Source organism: Periplaneta americana, chromosome 7 (assembly GCF_040183065.1).
Source record: "Periplaneta americana isolate PAMFEO1 chromosome 7, P.americana_PAMFEO1_priV1, whole genome shotgun sequence".
In the NCBI taxonomy this organism is placed as follows: domain Eukaryota; kingdom Metazoa; phylum Arthropoda; class Insecta; order Blattodea; family Blattidae; genus Periplaneta; species Periplaneta americana.
The window spans coordinates 79052987-79073499 of record NC_091123.1 but is presented as its reverse complement, the minus strand read 5'-3'; the positions used below and the strand labels follow the sequence as shown (position 1 = coordinate 79073499).

Below are 20513 nucleotides of genomic sequence, written 5' to 3'. Positions count from 1 at the left end.
TGGAATTTTAGAATTTCCGCGAATTGGTTTTGTGCGGAAACCAAGCAAATACGCACGATCTCGCACAAAATATATTAGCAATGGTATCTTGTTCAGCACATGAGATTCGTAAGTTAATTTGTACCGCATTTCTGTTTGGTATTATAAACACAGAGTGAGAGAAAAAGAGAGAGAGAGTGTGAGGGAGTGGGAGCTATTCACTTTAGAAGAGATGAATTTTCATTTCGTTAAACGTAAATAGACTGCAGCTTTGTTGCTCTGAAATTTACAACACTGAGTAAAATTTTAGGTGCATACAATAAATTTGATTAACTCAACGTTGACTGCTTTAAGCATGTGTAAGGTACTGTAATTTCAGTGACCTTAACTGCCTTTCGCATCTAAATGGCCTTACAAAAATTTGTAGCTTGTTTTCCCGTACAGTTCTCCATTCATAATTTTCTCTACATGTTGTTTTAAATAATGTAACAAACAAGTGAACGTAGTGTAATACTGTCTGTGGAATGCTCCTAGGACGTAGGATCTCGAAGACAGACAGGTTCCCACAGCATTCCGCGCGACGTCAGGAACAACAGCGCCGTTCGTCATTGACGGATGTACTTATTACAATACGCAGTGAAATCTGAGATCGCGTCTCGAAACATGCAAACTACAGAATACAACTCTTACAAGAATAAGTTCCTCTAAACACGATCCTGTTCACAGTATTTCTGTTTCGTTGCATGGCGAATGATTTAACGACACTGTTGCGGGCATTGATAGTACCCTTATTGCTGGAGTTCAGTTACGAGGTGAGATGATAAATACAATATAGAGGATTTTATGTAGCCTATAAACTTCAGGTGTGGTCGAGTCATTGAATGGGGTTTACGTGGCAGAATGTGTTCTATGTTCGCAGTGTTATTATTTAACAAATTCACTCGAACAATTAAATATGTTTTTCTTCGCACTCGTAGATTCTTCTACATCAATGGTTTCCAAACTGGGGGGCCGCGACCCAATAGGGGGTCTTGTAAAAAGATAAGGGGGTTGCGAGGTGATTAACACACAAGAAAAGTCTTGTTAAAATAGTTTATTTTGAATGGAGAAATATAAACAACATTTAATGCAAAAAAGTGTTTCAATAGTTATAAAGTAAAAAGTAATTAATATGACTATTACACTTGTACTATGTCATACTACTTTTGATGAATAAAACGGTACGAAGGAAAGTGTTTCAATCAATCATGGCTGTTTATCGCTAAAATTTTATCACTTCCCTAGAATTTATTTATTTTTGTCACTTCCCTAGCATTTGTTTCTTCTTTTTTTCAACATTTCATAATGCAGATTCTTTACAGTACTATGAAACATGCTTTGCAATCCAGCATATAATCAATTGAAAATGGCGACTCCGTTCTAACGTTTTGGTGAATCTAATATTAGTGAAATAGAATTTTAGTAAGTCAATTAATACCTATGTTATTGTATTAGAGTACTTTATTTCTTCTAATCGTTATATAGGCTACGTTCTTCTGTTTTTATCACCTCTATAAATTCTTTACGGTACTATAAAACATGCTTTGTGATCATCATTTGTTTACCGCATAGATAGTCAACTGAAAATGGCGGCTCCGTTCAAACGTTTTGGTGCAGCTAACATTAGTGGAATAGAATTTCAGTAAGTCAATATTCTCTTGTATTAGAGTACTTTATTTCTTCCAATCTTTAGCCTATATAGCCTACTTTCTTCTAATCGTTTAATAGTCAAATAAATCCCACTCGAGTTTTGATTTTCTCTAGATAAATTAAAAACTCTAATGAGATTACGCTTGATAAGTGTGCCTATTTTTCAGAAAGTAATTTCTCAAATCTGGAATCTGTATTCGATACATACACAGTTATATCATTTTCAAGTTCAAGGAGATATCTCGCTTTTGTTTTGATGATAGTCATAGACGAGAAATTTATTTTAATAAATATGAGGTTGCAAATGTTATAAAAAATTTAAGAGCTTCTTTCGCAAGCTAGGGGTATCCTTTTGATACAAAACTGGTGTGTGATCTACGGGGGGGGGGGGGGGAAGGTGTAGTTTCAACATACCATCAGTAGGTACATATTTCAGTGAGTTTTTCCATAATTTATTTATTTATTTATTTATTTACTTATTTATTTAGTTATTTATTTAGTTATTTATAATTTATTGTTTATTTACTTATTTATTTCCTTTTTTAATTATTTACTTATTTACTTAACTGTTTATCTATTTATTTATCTATTTATTTTGGATTTCAGTCGGTTGAATTTTCACAGATTCAGCATCCATCTGTGACTGTCGTATTCGAAAAACAGTAAAAAAATATTGTTTGAAATTGTACTTTACTTAGTGTCCACTGATTTTGAATAAAATTATAGTTGTTTGCAATTTTGCAGGGATTTGTATTTTTCGAATAGAACCGGTTCGGCGGTGGGGAGAATCGCAAACAAAAATCTCGCTCAAATGTAAGTCGCACCTTCAGAAAGTTTGGGAACCACTGGTCTACATCTTCGTGTACGTTGTTTGCACTGTTCACACAAATAAAAATTTCTATTTCACTCGCTCCCTCACTCACTCACTCACTCACTCACTCACTCACTCACTCACTCACTCACTCACTCACTCACTCACTCACTCACTCACATGTTGTTTTCTCTCTCTCATGTCTCGACAATCCTTCGTTTATTTTTATTTCTCCCATTTTCCCTTTCTTTCTTTCGTTCAACATTTCCTTGCTTACTCTCCTTCATCCCTTCCGTTTTTCCCTTTCCCTTTGTACATTCTGTTCTGTTCTACTCTATTGGGTTATTTTACGCCGCTATAACAATATCTCAGGTTATTTTGCGTCTGAATGAAATGAAGGTGATAATGCCGCAGAAATGAGTCCAGGGTCCAGCACCGAAAGTTATCCAGCATTTTCTCGTATTTGGTGAGGGAAAACCCTGGTAAAAACCTCAACCAGATAACTTGCCCCTACCGGGATTCGAACTCGGACCACCTGGTTTCGCGGCCAGACGCGCTGACCGTTACTCCACAGGTGTGGACCATTCTGTTCTTTTAATATACTGTTTCTCTCTTCTGCCTTCAGTTTTTATTTTTACTTCGTTCTTTACCTGTTTTAATTAGTGTCCATTCATTCATTCATTCATTCATTCATTCATTCATTCATTCATTCATTCATTCATTCATTCATTCATTCATTCATTCATTCATTCATTCATTCATTCATTCATTCATTCATTCATCTCTATACGCATTAGTAATTTAATTTATTTGCGTCCTCCTTAATAGGTTATTCCCTCTATCACCCCTTCATTTTATCATATATCCTTTTTATATTGTATTTGATTTCATCTCTCTGCTTTTATCTCTCTTATGTATTTTCTTCCTCTTTTCTAGAATTTTCTTATATTAGGTTTCTTTTAGTTCTTTTCTTCCCAGTTTCTACTTCTCTTCTCTGTCATTCAGTTTTCTGTATTCCAGTATATTCCCTTACTTTACTTCACCTCCTGTCTCTCCTTTTGTCTTTCATATTTCCACTTCATCCATTTTCCTTTTCCTTACAATCTTTTCTCCTCCTTTTTGCTGTCCTGTCGTGTCTCCGTCTATTCTGAACCTCTTTTCTTGATGTCTTTCCTCTTCCCATGTCTTTTTTCCTCTCACTTCAGATTATTTATGTTGTGATTCTCAAGTTTTGCTGTATCTGAACTCGGGTTCATAAATTTTTGACGACAATGCAATTAAAGATTTTCTTATTAATAAGACAATTAAAAGGAGATATGAAGAATGCTGGAGAATAGATTCAATAACTCATCAAAAGTACTGGCCCTATCAAAAAGACATAATTGTGTTACTGTACTTGTATCGCATAAACATTTCGATCAAAATAAATCGGTTTAATACCGGTTTAAAAATCAATTCTTAACATTGGGAGCGGCAGTCGTGGCTAATCCGTTACTCAGACTGTGTGCAATAAACCTCATACAATTCCTCGCTTATTTTACAACTCCATATAGGCTGCACTGCCTGTTTATAGGTACCATAACCCCTCAGAATAACAATCTATTTGTATATAATTTCGTTAGAAATGTAACAAATGTGGGCACGTTCATTTTTATGCGTCTGTCTCATTTTATTTGCATTCCCATTGCCTTTGCGGTGTCCTCTTGTCTGGAACCGCAATAATTAGAGAGCGCTAGCACCGCTCCACGCCGTAACAACTTTCGGAAATTTGTTTACGTGCAGAAATAAACCAACGTTAAATTACAGGAGAGGAATATTATTGTCAGGAATTTTTACTGGAAGCCAGAACAATTTTATATCGGCCAAAAGGGGTATACAATCAATCATTCCTCATAGAATCAGTCAAGATATCGAGATAAAATTACTCTTAATGGCCACAACACAACAGCATTAGTGGCAGGAGTTCGAGGACTGTGACAAGGTTAGAGTAGGTTAGATGAGGGGATAGATTATTGACAAGAGACCGAGGACTGTGACGAGAATAGAGTTGGTTAAAAAATGAAGAACTAGTTAAGTGACAGGAGGCTAAAGACTGTGAAAAATTAGAATAGGTTATATGAGGGGATAGATTAGTGAAGGAGGCCGAAAACTGTGACAAAGATTAAATTAGATGAGGGGATAGCTAATGAATTGACAGGAGTCGAGGTCTGTGACAAGATTAGAGTGGGTTAAACGAAGATCTAGTTAAGAAGCAGAAGGCCGAAGAGTGTGAAAAGATTAGAATAGGTTATATGAAGGGATAGATTAGTAACGGAGGCCGAAAACTGTGACAAAGATTAAATTAGATGAGGGGACAGCTAATAAATTGACAGAACTCGAGAACTGTGACAAGATTAGAGTGGGTTAAACGAAGATCTAGTTAAGAAACAGGAGGCCGAAGAGGGTGAAAAGATTAGAATAGGTTATATGAAGGGATAGATTAGTGACGGAGGCCGAAAACTGTGACAAAGATTAAATTAGATGAGGGGACAGCTAATAAATTGACAGGAGTCGAGGACTGTGACAAGATTAGAGTGGGTTAAACGAAGATCTAGTTAAGAAACAGAAGGCCGAAAAGTGTGAAAAGATTAGAATAGGTTATATGAAGGGATAGATTAGTGACGGAGGCCGAAAACTGTGACAAAGATTAAATTAGATGAGGGGATAGCTAATAAATTGACAGGAGTCGAGGACTGTGACAAGATTAGAGTGGGTTAAACGAAGATCTAGTTAAGAAACAGAAGGCCGAAGAGTGTGAAAAGATTAGAATAGGTTATATGAAGGGATAGATTAGTGACGGAGGCCGAAAACTGTGACAAAGATTAAATTAGATTCGGGGATAGCTAATAAATTGACAGGAGTCGAGGACTGTGACAAGATTAGAGTGGGTTAAACGAAGATCTAGTTAAGAAACAGAAGGCCGAAGAGTGTGAAAAGATTAGAATAGGTTATATGAAGGGATAGATTAGTAACGGAGGCCGAAAACTGTGACAAAGATTAAAGGTGGTTAGATTAATGGATAGCTAATAATAATTGACAGGACTCGAGGACTGTGACAAGATTAGAGTGGGTTAAACGAAGATCTAGTTAAGAAACAGAAGGCTGAAGAGTGTGAAAAGATTGGAATAGGTTATATGAAGGGATAGATTAGTGACGGAGGCCGAAAACTGTGACAAAGATTAAAGGTGGTTAGATTAATGGATAGCTAATAATAATTGACAGGAGTCGAGGACTGTGACAAGATTAGAGTGGCCTAAATGAAGATCTAGTTAAGTGTCAGGAGGCCGAAGACTGTGAAAAGATTAGAATAGGTTATATGAGGGAATAGATTAGTGAAGGAGACCGAAAACTACGACAAAGGTTAAAGTTAGATGATGGGTTAGCTAATAATTGACAGGAGTCGAGGACTGTGACAAGATTAGAGTGGATTAAGCGAAGAACTAGTTAAGTGACACGTGGCCGAGGACTGTACTAAGGATAGAGTGGACTAGATGAGGAGATAGCAAAGTAACAGGAAGCCGAGGTATCACTATTGCAAGATTTAAAGTAGGAAAGATGAAGGAATAGCTAACTGAGAGGAGGCCGAAGGTTGTGACAATTTGTTTACAAGAGTGGGTTAGACCAGAGGGTAGCTAATTGACAGAAGGCCAAGGAATGTGACAAGTTTAGAGTGAGTTAAGTGAGGGGCTACTTAAGTGAAAGGAATCCAAGAACTATGACAAGGTTAAAGTGCGTTAGGTTGGAGGATAGCTGACAGGAGGCCATGGAGTGTGACAATGTTATAATCGGTTAGATGAGGGGATAGCTAATTGATAGAAGACCAAGAACTGTGACAAGTTGAGAGTTGGTTAAATGAGGGGCTATTGAAGTGAAAAGTGTCCAAGAACTGTGACAAGATTAAAGTAAGTTAGGTGAGGGGATAGCTGACAAAGTTAGAATGGGTTAGATGAGAGGAGAGCTAATTGACAGAAGGCCAAGAACTGTGACAAGTTGAGAGTTGGTTAAATGAAGGACTAGGTAAGTGAGAGGAGGTAGAGAACTGTGACAAGGTTAGAGGAGGAGATAGCTAAGCTCAAATTTTGGCACATTTGAGTACAAATTCAGTGAATCCTGTCACAAATACATACATAAAATTGGCGTTTATCCTTTTGTCATAAAGAGGAGTGCATGTTCCCTCTATTATGTTGCCCCAACCAAACGCTGACGTGACTGGCCAGTCCAGTCGCGGCAAATTCCGCAACAAAAATCCTCAACAAATTTAGCACCAGATGTTGTCAAGAATTCTCTTGCCATAGGAAAATTACGTAGCAGTCGTTACCTCTAATTTAAACCTTTCTTTTATAGACGCTTCCATTGAATTTCACACCAATTGAAGACCTCCCCGGAAGAAGAATGTAACGTCAAATTCTTGAAACATATGATGTAAGATTATATGTAAAAATTAATTTTACATAATTTATTTATAACAATATATAGTATTACCTCCATTTAAGAAAGAGGATGAACGAAAATTGGATAACTACAGAGGCATGAGTCTATTAAATACCTGCTACAAAATTCTTTCCACAATTCTAAATACGAGATTAAAACTTGAAAGCGAAATTTTCCTTCTGGAATATCAGAACGGGTTTCGGAAAGGTAGATCTTGTATAGATTCAGCATTCTCTGTTAAAATTATGCTTGAGAAACGAAAGGAATTCAACTTAGAAACACGTTTAGCTTTAGTAGATTTCACTAAAGCATTCGGTATGGTAAAGAGAACCAAACTTCTTGAAATTCTACATAACAGGAATATATCATACATTCTATTTCAGAACATCTGTAATCTTTTTGAGAACAATACCATACAATTTAAATTTAACGATACTATTTCAGCATACAAAACCATAAAGCAAGGAGTATGACAAGGATAACATATTGAGACATTGGCATGAAGAATACAAGCTAGGAATTTAAATCTCAAACAATATAAAAAATAACACCATGTTATTTGCTGACGACTAGTTTGTGATTGTTACTTCTGAGGATAATTTACAGAAAGGTTTATTTACACTAAATAATTTAATAAATGAATACGGTATGAAAATTTCTCCAAGTGAAGCTAAAGTTATGGCATTCAGAGGCACATATCCAATAAGTAGCAAAACAATAATCGAAAATAATATTTTGGAACAAATTAATAACTTTTGGTATCTAGGATGAAATATCTATATCTCTTATGGAGGGAAAAATGACATAAATAAGAAAATCACAGAATTTTTGCAAATAATTATAACTCTAAACCCACATCTAGCACAACAATATTCCAGGTTAAAATTGTATAAAACACTAGCCCTCTCGACTCTCCTATATGGAAGAGAAATTTCGGTTCTGAAGAAGAAATACGTCAGTAGATTAAGAGCTGCTGAAATTAGATTTATGGGCCGAACTCCACATGCAGTCATTAAAAGAAAAACTTTTTTATTGTAGGGAAAGATAGCTCCAACATGTATCACGAATTCCACCAACTAGAATACCTAATGCTGTATTACATTACCATTCACAAGGAAGACTTCGACTTGACCGTCCACAGAAACTCTTAGACCCTGTCTAGCTGAGACCGAAACAGGTCAACTTATGGCCTAAATTCGTGTTTGGTGGATGATGATGATTTATAACAATAAATTATTGCGTTCAATGGCTGAATAAACTTGTATTCTTATTTAGTCAAATAGTTATGATAGTAAATATAGGCCTAATGAAATATTTTCCTTTCTGCTGAAACATGAATTACAGTTTTGTTAGTTACATCCTTATTCCGGAGAGGTCTTCAATTAGGTTTATACAAAAATGTCAAGTGCGAATGAGGTCAACAAACGTTTCTCAAAAGTGGCAATAAGTCGGCAACATGTTTTATAAGATATGTCTAAGGTTGTGTTTACAGAATGCAAGTGGTGAAATTTGCTTCCCATGAAATTTATATTTAATGTAATGTATTTTACTGGACATGGAGAATAAAAATTGCTTTTAAATCAAACCCATAATTGGCAATGTATGCCATGAGCTAAATTTCCTTGAATAGATGTTTCGGGAAAATATTTCTTGAGTAAATAATTTTCTATGGATAAATTTTTTTAGATGAATTTTCGCTTGCGTAACTAGATTATGGTTGAAATTACTTTTGGATGAATATTTCCTGTATGAAAGTGCCTGGAATCTAAGGATTTTTTGACAATACTATTATGAAATTTTGTAGTTTTTGAAAGATTGGATATACCAAATCCAAATAAATAGTATAAGATAGTTTAAATTGGAAGAGAAATCATTGATTAATTATTATAACGACTTTGGACAGTATTTTATCAATGTTAATGAAATACATGAACCACTATACTTCCTAAGTACGTCTTCATCTGGGAAAAGGAAAAGAGGTGTGTCCGACATGCTGGAATCTTGCCTAATGTACTTGATTGTTCATTTGTGAGAACCTCTAAGAATGGAATATTCTTCTTTTCTCTATAAATTCGAAGACTTAAGTGAGATCCAACTTCAGAATGTTTACGATCTCAACCTCACATAAGATAATCTCTTATTTATCTACCTTTGAAATTACACGTTAAGCAAAGTTTCGCTATACCGCGACGCGGCACCTTTACTGTTTGCTGGTGTGCTCATAAAAGTAGGAATTTTTATAGGCCACACGTAACAATACGAGGAGTTATTCGTTTCTTGTTGGTGAGACTGCGTTTAATCGTAAAAGACTCGTAGAGCGGAACTTGTTCACTGTACATATAATTCAGAAACGTCACGCTAATAATAACTCAATAATGGATTAAGGGAGATCAGGGGACTTCAGAGAAATTCTATCCCACTGTAACCATGTGTAATAAAAATATCACATGACCGGCAATTGATCTCACCGTGTTCGTCATTTTTAATAGTACGACCAATAAGCTATGTGAAAGCACTAAACCTTTGAAGTTGACCCATTGTGATCCCTAGATATAGGAATTATAAAAATAGTCTTAAGGCAAGTTGATTTGTTTAATCTCCTTTACACAGAGATCCTCAAGCATCATGGACAGTTCTCCCAAAACCTGGAGCAGAATGTGGGAAGATCCTCTTCATTCAAACATCCGCCTACTGTGGGGAGCTCACGAGATCTGCCCTGGTAGGAATGTGGAGTAAAGCCAATCCTACACGCAGACAACATCCAGCGTTACGCCACTCTTGCTCGCAGAATACGACATAATGAAACACTACTACTACATTACAGTAATTAACCAATGTGAAAACATTTTATCAACTTTTAAAATAAAAACTAACAGTTTCAACTTATCTAGGTCTCGCAACCAGGGATTACCGAGGACAGGAATGCAAACGAAACATTTCGATAAGGAGGAGGGGGCGACAGTAAAGGTCACAAGATAACTTGAATTATATTCAAGAGTACAGTCGGAAGAGAAACGACATCGATAGAATCAGTCTTGCATTGTAATAGTTACATTACTGTTTTAGTTTCAGTTCCACTGCATGTGAATACGTGTCTTGTTCCAAGTGCGTTTATTTTATTATGTAGTGATGGGGCGTTCCCCTCGCAGAGTATCATTATTTTATTCGTAAACATAATGTTGCGCGTTTAATTCGCTTCGAATTTTTCTCTTGCTATGCTCTTCATTTCCACAGGCGATGTCCTCATCTGTTCATCTTCTTGGAAGAAACAGTACTTCCATCGGCCCGCATCTCTCGCTCCCTCGGCGTACCTACATCCACACGTCAAAACAGACAGTAACGTCACCACTGTTTTTCGGTAATCGTTCTTTGCGCTAGCTATACAACACACCCATACAGGGCTAGTCTCAAACTAGCCGATATTTTCAGTCACGATATAATTATACGTGTGGCGACAGTGATGTCATCTGTTTAGTGTCATAAGGGTCATAACTCATAACAACATATTTTATCTCTGGTCAGTTCTAGGAAGAGCGGTGTTCCATTCATCAATACCTTCCCGCACTACACCTAATTAAAATACACCTCGCAGAGACTTTCTCGTATGCTCCCCACAGTACACATGGCATCAATAGTACCCCCACCCCATATTTAGATAATGAGTCCGCAATATTTTAGCACCTCCCACCAACTAAATTTGGCAAATTTTAGATATTTAGCAGCCAAACTATGTAAAAGTGGCATATTCGGCTATCTAAAGCAGGTATCTACGAAGAAGGAAAATATCGAAAATTTCTTTTCAGTTGGACCTTTTCCTTTTCTCAAACTTTCGTCAACCCCTACGAATTTTCCGCCCTGGGCCAGGGCCATTGTGGCCCATGCGTAAATATAGACCTGTCAATAGTGATACTTATGATCTGTACGTATAATTTCAAACAAGAGTGGCCTGTCGGATTCTTTTCATAGAAGAATATGGACGTTACTATATCTACTACTTTCAGACCATCTCTCTTCTCCTGAAAGTACAGACTACTATATTATAAGACCAAACCTCTTATCGTTTTAATAGCTGCCTCGTAATTGACAGCTACATTTAGATTGTTCATCAGGCTAGTTAAACTTAGATCATCAATAGAGATGGCAGATTTTTGCAATCACAATAAATGCGAAATGTGCCCAATTGCTGACAAAATAAGTAATTTTTGCTTAAACGCATGTCAAGTATATTACTATACTTTAGAGTAAAGCGGAATAATTCGAATAATTTCCGATATTTTATATTTTTCTTGGAATATACATACATTATCGCTAATATTAATGTGAACTGTCGTACTTACGTGTTTAAATAAGCAATAGAAATTTTTTGAAATCAAAATAACTGTAAATGAAGTCACAATTGAGCTATCCGATTTACCTGCAAAGTTGTACAGGATTTTAAAAATGTGGGGTAAATTGTATGTATTGTGGGGCAATATGAATATTAAGAAACAAAATTAGAAAATGTTATTTTCAAAATCATTTTTATTCCAATACTGGTTAATTACCTCCAAATAATTAATCAGGCCTAATCATACACAATAATGAACAGCAAACATAAAAGAAAAAATTGTCCCTTTTGTCACTGTTCTGAAATCTTCTACACACACCGACAGAAAACGAACTGTTTTCTTCCTTCTGATCCAACAGAACACCTGTGGTACCAAGTTTTGTAACTCTGATAACGAATCCAATTCCACTTTTTGGAAGAAATATCAGAATAATATCTTCTGTTGCAGAATCCACATTTCCAGTCACCTTCATTGCTCTCCTGGATTCTTCCGCCACAAGCTTCCTTATTCGCATCCTCTTGAGAATGCTCCGTTCTGGGTCGTTATTTCTTTTATGTCTAAATCTTTTATCCTTTCATTCTGTCTTGAAAATAAAGACTGAGTAATAAATAACTAATTATAAATTTCTAATAGTGTTGTAAATATGTTATTCAAATTGCCCCGTGAAAAACTATTCAAATTTCCCCGTTCGTAGGAAGAGTGATCGTAGTAAGATCATATATTAGAATGTGTCACAACTCAGGCTACTACATAAAAGCTTAAGTAAATAAAATAAAATATGATAACCTATCAATGGATAGGGATTTCGCTACACACCTTCTAAAAGAAAAAAAAATATAGATAGATTTCCAATTCAGCTTGAAGCATCTTATTTATAGAGAGAGGGTCACTAAGAACACCTTTTCACTACCTATTACTTTTCAACATGGCGACGAGTGTTTTGTCTTAATGCTGCCAAAACCTTAGCATTATTCATATTTTCTCATTATTACTCTATTTATCTGGGATAAAATGCGAAATTAAGTAAAATGCGAAATATAGGAATATGTATTTCTACGAAATAAGAGCGAAATTTGTTGTTACGTCTTTCTGGTGTGGTGCCCTCGATATGTTTTGTGCTATGAAAAACCCACGAAGTTTTAAAAATAGGAAAAATTAAGTAGGGTACAAAAATTTATGGCTGAAACCCATTTAAAACAGTAATTTACATATCGATGACTGAGAACCAGACTTTTCTAAGTCCAACTTTTTATAATAAAGAAATCTGTGTTTCATTGTGTTCCAGTTCTTGTCTGCATACATGAATCGAACAAAATTATAAATATTCCTCTCCATAAGGTTGCTATGAAGCTATTCCAAATTGTTTCACGAAGCTTTGAATGTCAGGAGCTTAAATTAGCTCTCCTGAAAAAAAAAATAGTAAAATGGACTTAGAACAGTCTGGTTTTGGAACATCGAATATATATAAGTAGACATGGAAACACTGAAAATTCTTTTACTGGATTAGAAAGAATGAGCAAAGATAGACTAGGAAAAATTTATTTTGTTTTGGCTTCTCGAATTCTTTAATCCTATGAATTCAATGAATCCGAGGAGGAGTAATTTTGGAGATTTCACTTGCCCTTGAGAATTTCGGAATATTGGTGAAATGGATGGCTTAGATTTTTCAAATTTTTACTGGAAAACATCTGTATTGTCTCCTTACAATGCCTGGAAAGCCCAGTTCAGTGGTAGATACGGAAATATTAGCGGAGACAAAAAATCGTACACGATATAAAACATAAGAAGATTTTATTAAAAATGAAAATTTTAGCGAAACATTATGAAACATGAATACTTTTTGGCGTTAATTACATTCTACATTGCGAATCGTGAAAATCCTTGTTCCTGTAATAGGTAGCAGGAATTGTTTAGAATATGAAATTTCGAATTTTGCCTCTCTCTAGTTGTTATAAATCATATCCAAATAATACACTCAGGGACAAAAAAAACCGGACACTTCTATATTTGCTTGTATTTTGTTGCCAATTATTTCAAAATGAAACAAAACCCATTTAAACAAAATAATGTTTCATTTAGCACCTTATACGACAACATTTGAAAAAAAAATCTCTGATGAGAAAATTTACAAAAAATTACAAAGGGCGTATAACTATGGCCCATACGGCACATTTTCGGAAATGCAATACTGTGAAAATCGTTCTCTCCTCCTTCTCCAAACTCTTTCACGTCCATCAGGTGAGCACAGATTGAAACAGGACTCATCGGTGAACAGAACACAGCTCCACTGTCCATTTCTCCAATCCCTGTGATCATTTGCAAAACGCAGTCGTTCAACTCGATGCATCCTGAGAAGTCTGGGACCAGTTGCAGATCTACTTGATATCAGTCCACTTGCTTTCAACCTCCTTCTAACTGTTTTGGCCGAAATTGGGCGTCCACGCGTGTTAACAAATTGCTGGGCTATACTAGTAGCTGGCAGGTTGCGCTCCCTAAGAACTCTCAACACTATATACCTGTCTTCATTTGGATTTGTAGCTCTTGGACGACCCGAACCTGGTCTTCTGGTATATTCTAGGGTCTCTCTATACCGTTTTATGGCATCATGGGTTGTGCTTCTAGTCATATTCATAACATTTGCAATGTAACGTACACTGCGTCCATCATCGTAAAGGGCTACAGCTCGAGCCACATCTTCAGGTCGCATCTTGTTTTAAGACAAATGTTACAACCCCACTTAAACTCAGAAAATGTAAAAATTAAGAAATAACGAATGATAACGATAATGAAGCACTAAATGGTTGAGACAAAATTGTTATAGCTGAGACTCCGAAAACAAAATTGGAATATTTGGTTGTAATGGCTTATTTATAAAACAAAAAAACAATCAACAATGTATACACGTCTCCATAACAACAGATGGCTACCATAATATTGTATGAGAAGATAATGTTTTGCAAAATACCAGCAAATATTAAAGTGTCCGGTTTTTTTTTTTTGTCCCTGAGTGTATTATGAGGTCTGAGATTACATTATAGACATTCACATGAAATTTTTGTGTTTTGTTCCCGCGTATGTTATTTATAATTTCGCTGATCATATGAAATTGGTGATATTGATCGCAGCTGACATCACTGTCAAGATTGCTGAAGTAGTTCACCTGATTTCTCATGTTTTGTATTAAAATTTGGTCATCAGCGAACGTTAACGTATGTATAGTACATTACATGCAAAAGTGGACACGTTTGGAGGCACGGGGAGACTCTAGCACAGGACTAGTGGAGCGCTGAATGAAGGCCGGTAGAGCAGCACACGAACCGACAGAGAGCGATGATCATAAAAATGTTATGTTCCTTTGCTTGATAAGTCAAAAAGGTCATCATATTTTATTTTTCCTCCTCTTCTCCCGCCTGTGAAATAAAAATAAACCGAGACACCTCTCCTGTTGTAAAGCGCGATTCCTGGCCATTGCGCCCCGCGGTTTAGAGTCTTGTAAGAGTCTCGGTCAAACAAAGGGAGATTGAGATCGCACTGCGGTAGTGTTAGGAGCACTACTTACGGCCCAGTGGCGTACTGGTCACAGTCTGTTCTGCTGTTATAGTCCGTGCTTTTGTTTCACGTCTGCTTCTCACACGAGAACCTAGATTCGGTATTGGGGACCATTTTATCAGAGCAATTCCATATTTCCTGCTGTAATTAACACTTTGCATCCTGCGGTTGTACATAATATACAACCGTATTTTATAGATAAAAATGATCTGTAATTTATCAATTTTGTTTTTCTTTTTTTTAATCTTATGTAACAGGCTCAACCCGTAGATTAACGGCTAGTGCGTCTGGCCGCGAAACCAGGCGGCCCGGGTTCGATTCCCGGTGGGGGAAAGTTACCTGGTTGAGGTTTTTCCGGGGTTTTCCCACAACCCAATATGAGCAAATGCTGGGTAACTTTCGGTGCTGGACCCCGGACTCATTTCACCGGCATTATCACCTTCATCTCATTCAGACGCTAAATAACCTAAGATGTTGATAAAGCGTCGTGAAATAACCTACTAAAGTAACAGGCTTAATTTAAGCAATTTAAAACAATTTAAAAAATGCAATGTTTTCTTTTTATTAAAAAGGAGCAAATCATTTGAACTGCAGTCAACTGAAACCCCGTCAGTTTCCATGCGTACCATTACATCGATTGTTTTACATAGGCCCTCCCCATCCTTTACCACAGGCTCAATTGACTGCAGTGGCACGAAATGCTGGCGGGACATATCTTGTCTGCCTTAAACCGCTCGGCTAACGAACCCAACACGATTATGCAGGTATACAAATTCCTAGTTAAAACTTTGAAATTTGCATGCAACAGTAGTATATGTTTTCCGGATTCAAAGCGTTAAATCATTCACTCATTCATTTATTCAGTGTTCTGCCCAAGGGCAGGTCTTTTACTGCAAAACCCAGCTTTCTCCAATCTTTCCTATTTTCTGTCTTCCTCTTTGTTTCCTTATATGATCCATACATCTTAATGTCCTCTATCATCTGATATCTCCTTCTGCTCCGAACTCTTCTCCCGTTCACCATTCCTTCCAGTGCATTCTTCAGTAGGCAGTTTCTTCTCAGCCAGTCATCCAGCCAATTCCTTTTCCTCTTCCTGATCAGTTCACTATCATTATAAATAAATAAATAAATAGATAAATAGATGACTAGATAAATAGATGACTAGATGCATTGATGGATGGATGGATGGATGGATGGATGGATGGATGGATGGATGGATATTTCAGCAATAACTTTCAATATAGAAATTACATTAAGTACCAAAAAATACACTATGAATAAATTGTAATAATTGGAGTTCTGATTTGGGTGCATTTATAATGTTTGAAATATGAAAACAAATATTCTGTATAAAATCTAAAAATATGCACTATACTACACAATAAACCTTTCGAAAAATAACAGCCCCTTAATAATTTTAGTTTTAAATGAAGTAAAAAGTGTAAAAATAAATATTTCAAAGTAAAAAAAAAAGGCAGTTTTTTAAACCTTCATGCCTGCACTATTTGTTGAAACTTTGAAAGAAATCCATGCATCGCAATAAAACACAGTTAAGAACTAACTTGGGTTTCACTACAGTACATAAGCAAGTTATAAAATGTCTATTTTTTACCCATATTAAAGCTGAGAATTGCAGGAAATGAGGAATGCTATCTTCATGTGTACCGTGGTGAGGCTCCTACGCCTATCAGAAACAGATTTTTGTACCCTGAGAATAATCTCTCCATGAGAGGTAGAAGAAGATTCAGATGAGAGACGATATCGACATTAAGATATATATAATATGAGGAAGGCAGAAAATTGGAGAATGCGGGGTTTGCAGTGAAATATCTGACATTTGACAGAAAACTATGTATGTTTTACAAGTCAAAGGTGGAGGGAATAAACTCCATATTTCTTCTTATGTAAACTGCTCTTCTAATTTTGCTGCTTCATCACGTAACAATTTTGCTATTTTATAGACATAATAGTATCCAGAATTTTTTGCAAGCACTGATTGAAATTTTCAGAAACTATTTTTGCAATTCCGTGTGTTTCAGCGGTCAAAACGTCATTCATATATTTTGAACTAAGGAGAACCTAGGCTTCCATTTTTGTTATTGTTTCAGATAGACTGACTCACATGATACTAAAACAAATTAGTTAAGCACAATGCCGCGTATCCACAGAACGTGAATCATTAATTATTCATTGAGCTTCGGAGAATTGCTGAATATGCAATTTTTTAAATAAAAAAAGAAAATATACATCAGAATATATCCTTCATATGCAAATTTTACACCGAAACAGGAAAATATGCATACAATGCACGCCTAAATATATCTTAAAATGAACAATCATATTATGCACTAATAAATATATATTAATATTGTCATGATAAGAAAACCATATTTCCATATGCTTGTTTAGTTTTCATGCAATGTGCATTTTGCATATAGGCCTACATCCGGGCTTTAATTATAATCGTCGTTACCTTTGCTATCTTCGCTTTCAATCGCCATATATAATACCTTTGAATAGGTTCGTTAGCACTCGACATCCGATTTTCTCGACTTCTTGAAGGAATGTTGTGAACCTTCTGTTTCAATGAGTCCTTTGAAATATTTAAGATTCCAAATAATGAAATAAAAGAAATCATTAGGCAAAAAACAAGAAAAGGGATACAATCAAAGTTTTATAATAGGTATTCCCTCATTGATATATGGAAGCAAGTGTTGAGTGAATACAAAAATTGATTAAATGATGGTACAGTATGCCGCGATGAAATTTTTAAGAGCTGGAAGAGGATGCACTATCATAGGCCACATCAAATTGAAATTAGGAGTAAAACGCCCCAACTAAGAAATAAATAATACAGAATGAAATAGTTTAAGCACTTTCAGAGAATGTAAAATAATGGATATCCAAAACTAAATGTGCCAATAGAGACCAAAAGGAAGAGAGACCTGGGCACAACTAGAAAACATTGGAATATTGAGTCCAAAGAGACCATAGGAAGTATAGCGTGAAGATGATGATGACGATGACGAAACGATGATGATAAAATATCACTACTTCTTTGACATTTACTTATAGAAGTTCTAATTTATTTTTTGTTTTTTGTAAATATTCTCCTTATTAGTCGTCGTCTTAGTCTTAATCATCATCATCATCATCATTATCAACAACTATAACAACAACAAAATTATTAGGGTTGATCTTCTGAGATGCCAGTTTCCGATTGAGGCTTGCTATATGTCGCGTTGTTATAACACAAACTAGTGTTAAATTTATAAGTCCATATTTTTATCTTCAATCTCATCTTCGTCTGGATCTGCAAGATAATTTAAAAGTACTTTCTGATATCTTATCCCATTTAGTGAAGCAAATCTACTTCGATTCTGGAATTATTTTCTTCAGTTCTCAGGTCTTTTCTTATGCCTCTGTTTCTTCTGTGTTCTGATGGAATATATGCTTTTTTATGAACACGTTGAGCCGTGCCCACGACCACGGCCGTTCACCTAGTACGTCACTTCATCCGTCAGAGCGCTCTCAGACGTCACAGTATAGATAGCGCTATTAATCCCTTCATTTGTTATTTCCAAATAACCCTATTGGTCGGTTCATTACGTCTCACGAGGATAGAGGGGGAGAGAGTTTACCTGTTTAATGGAGATACACGGAGCGTCACTCGGGTTTCGGTACGCGGCAGATACACTTAACAAGACTTAGGCTCTCGTAGGCGGGAGATATACGGAAACAGTTGGCTCAGATTCAAGCTCTCGTCCGCGGCAGAAACATTAACAAGACTTAGGATTTTGGTACGCGGCAGATATAGACAACGTGACTCGGGCTTTGTACGTGTTGGAGATAGATCAGTGGAGTAGTTAAATTGCGTCGTGAGTGTTTGGGATTTTAGTGGATCGTAGTTTGAAACATCGCTTGCTAGTGATACGTCTTGGGGGCAAGTTTTAGTATTCGCATCGAGTAACATATTTGTGATATATATATATATATATATATATATATATATATGTGTGTTTGAGGTAAATTGCTTTGGGTATTATGTAATGAGATTTGATTTGAAACGTGAGTTCATGTTCCGAGACGGTTAGAGTGATAGAGCAGCGGTTACGGTCTCACATATTGTTTTAGTGTAATCCCTACTCCATTTGATTATTGGCTTTCCTTCGCCGCTATTTTGTTATTATATGCGTCGAGTTTGTTGCTATTTAAATGATCGTTGAGATTGGAATTATCGTCCGTTACTTATTACGTGCATCTGTCTCCATCCCTCTCTCTCTCTCCGTTGGGTATTCATTTTGTAAAGTGCAGAGATTTGTGTTAGTGCTATTTGCACAGTTTATGTGAGCAATATGTGCAATGGGTAATGTATAGTGATCAGTCATGTAATGCCTTATGCTGGGTAGAGTTTGTCTCTTATTGAGTGTACATGTATTTATAGTTTGGTTAGTCAGACTGAGTGGTATCTATGGTCGAATGGATCATGTATTAAGTTAAAGTGCTGGCTGGGTGTTGTGTTCAGATTCATACTCAGATAGTTTATATATATATATATATATATATATATATATATATATATATATAGAGAGAGAGAGAGAGAGAGAGAGTGGTTCATGAACATATGCTTAATAGGTTAGTCTCTGATTGTCGAGAGACGGCCATGTTAGATTGTTTCATCACTTATAAGTGTGTTGGCCTCAGCCTTGTGATGCTTACATGATTTACATATCCTGGGGATATCATTTCAGATTAGTTTGTCTTATTTTCACTCACCCATTTCATATTTATTGTTATTTCATTTTCCATTTATGTACATTGTTACTTATTATTGTTAATTATATTTGTTTTACAAATTCACACTATTCATTTCTAAAAGTCTTCCACTGCGCACATCCAATCCTTCCAATGTGCCGTCCACCTGGTGAAAGCAGCCAATATAAGAAAGATAAAGAGGAGGAGTGGATGATCGTACCGCCGCCTCCACAACGTGTAAAATAATATTCATACTTATTTTAATTAGGGAAGTAAATTAGAATTTGAAACATCCTCTGAATGAGTGTGAAACTTTTTTTTTTCTTTGCGAGTTTGAAACTCCAGCCAAAGTGTCCCATAAATTTACTGCCATACGGCATTCAATGTGACATCTGTCATGTGGTTCAATACTGCCAACGGAATTTTCCTCTATATTTTCCGCTAGATAGCAAATACAATACCAAAATATATGAATAAATGATTAAATTACCTTATGTAGCTGTTTATAAATACTGAACGGCTATCTAAAAATAGTGTACGACTTATATGATAAAAATTATTTTATTTTGTTCGCAGGTTTTCTACACTCGAACTTCGGCTTCGTTTCTCAAACATCGCTACTCCCAAGGTAAAACGCGACTCTGAATACTTTATCGTAAATAACTATTGTGTGTAATCGAGAAAAAGAAAGTATCTCGTCTCGTTTAAGCATAAAATAAGTTATGTATATAAAAAAAATAAATTGTGGTTTATTTCACGACGCTCGCAACCAGCGTCGGAGGTATGTCGGAATTTTGTTCCGCAGGAGTTCTTTTACATGCTAGTATATCTACTAACATAAGTATGTCGCATATAAGTACACTTAAATGCCATCGACCTGGGACGGGAACGAACCCGCAACATCGGGCATAAAAAACCAGCGGTATATCAAC

The 20513-nt window shown here is 35.9% G+C and overlaps 1 protein-coding gene across 1 annotated transcript in view; it reads left to right on the top strand.

Annotated features, from left to right (window-relative positions):
* The window catches only part of LOC138703217 (POU domain protein 2-like), a 2136291-nt gene that overhangs the window by 534843 nt on the left and 1580935 nt on the right, over positions 1-20513 (top strand). Inside the window, exon 5 of the mRNA XM_069830922.1 lies at positions 20158-20209. The gene's annotated coding sequence lies outside the window, so the exon portion shown is untranslated. The remainder of the gene's footprint in view (positions 1-20157; positions 20210-20513) is intronic.